At 39.2% G+C, this 1,631-nt stretch overlaps 1 pseudogene; it reads left to right on the plus strand.

Moving 5' to 3' along the window:
• Positions 1-606: 606 nt before the first annotated feature.
• On the plus strand, positions 607-759 carry LOC112403099 (60S ribosomal protein L39 pseudogene; annotated as a pseudogene).
• The last annotated feature ends 872 nt before the right edge of the window (positions 760-1,631 follow it).

Below are 1,631 nucleotides of genomic sequence, written 5' to 3' on the forward strand. Positions count from 1 at the left end.
CCCACACGCCTAGAGCCCATGCTCTGCAACAAGAGAAGCCACCACAATGAGAAGCCCATGCACCGCAGTGAAGAGTAGCCCCCACCCGCAGCAACTAGAGAAAGCCCACGTGCAGCAACAAAGACCCAACTCAGCCACAAATAAATAAACATAAAAATAAATTTAATTTTAAAAAAGAAATAAAAGGAACTGCTAGTGGAAAAATTACTATACGATATTAACAGTTTTTTAGATACTGCAGAAGAAAAGCTCAATGAATGAAGACATAGCAATAAAAACCATCCAAATTGAGAGACAGAAAAGACAAAAGATTGAAAAACATGAACAGAGTCACAGTGACCCATGGGACAATATCAAGTAGTCTAACATATGTGTAATTGAGGTCTCAGAATAAGAGGAGGGAAGGAGGCATGCAGAAAAAATACTGGATGAACTAAAGGCCAAAGTTTTTGAAAATTTGGTGAGAACTATCAATTCACAGAACCAGGAAACTAAATGAACCCAAAGCAGGATGAAAATAAACCACAAGAAGATATATTATCAGAATCAAATTACTGAAGTTTTCCTCCGCCATTCTGGTGTGTGCAGCCGACTCTGTTCCTCACCATGTCTTCTCACAAGGCTTTCAGGACCAAGGAATTCCTGGTCAAGAAAAAGCAGAATTATCCCATTCCTCAGTGGATTTGGTTGAAAACTGGTAATAAAATCAGGTACAACTCCAAGAGGAGACATTGGAGAAGAGCGAAGCTGGGTCTATAAGGAATTGCACATGAGATGGTACACATATTTATGCTGAATCAAGGTCATTTGCATCTTACCATCTCACCCTGAAAACCACTACTCTCTGGACAACTGGATGTATTTTATTGGGAAAATGATTTTTCTCTGTTTTAGTTTATCTGCACTAGTAGTTTGGCTCATAAATAAATATGTGAGAATCTTTTGTTGGAAACAAAAACAAAACCAAAAAACAAATTCCTGAAAACCAATGGCTAAGAGAAAATCTTAAGAGAAAACAGGAAAAAAAATGTCATTGAATATACAGGAAGAAAGAGTTACATTTCTTGTCAGACATTATGCAGGTCAGACACAATGGAAGTGCTGAAACTGTCAACCTAGAATTCAGTGAAGATATCTTTCAAAAATGAATGCAAAATAAAGACCATTTCAAACAAACAAAAATGAGAGCATTTGTCACCGGCAGAATGCACTGCAAGAAATGATAAAGAAAATTTCTCAAATGGAAGGAAAATGATACCTGATAGAAAATGGGATTACACAAAGGAATAAAAAAATGCCAAAAGTGATAAATATATGGATAAATATAAAATACTTTTTTCCCCTTTATTTTTTTATTTTTATTTTTTTGCAGTACGCGGGCCCCTCACTGTTGTGGCCTCTCCCGTCCCGGAGCACAGGCTCCGGACGCACAGGCTCAGCGGCCATGGCTCACGGGCCCAGCCGCTCTGCGGCATGTGGGATCTTCCCGTACCACAGCACGAACCCGCATCCCCTGCATCGGCAGGTGGACTCTCAACCACTGCACCACCAGGGAAGCCCTTCCCCTCTATTTTTAATGTCTTTAAAAGATCATTGGAAAAAAAAAAAAATCATTGAAGTACAGCATGGAT

Source organism: Neophocaena asiaeorientalis, unplaced genomic scaffold (assembly GCF_003031525.2).
Source record: "Neophocaena asiaeorientalis asiaeorientalis breed wild unplaced genomic scaffold, Neophocaena_asiaeorientalis_V1.1 scaffold606, whole genome shotgun sequence".
In the NCBI taxonomy this organism is placed as follows: domain Eukaryota; kingdom Metazoa; phylum Chordata; class Mammalia; order Artiodactyla; family Phocoenidae; genus Neophocaena; species Neophocaena asiaeorientalis.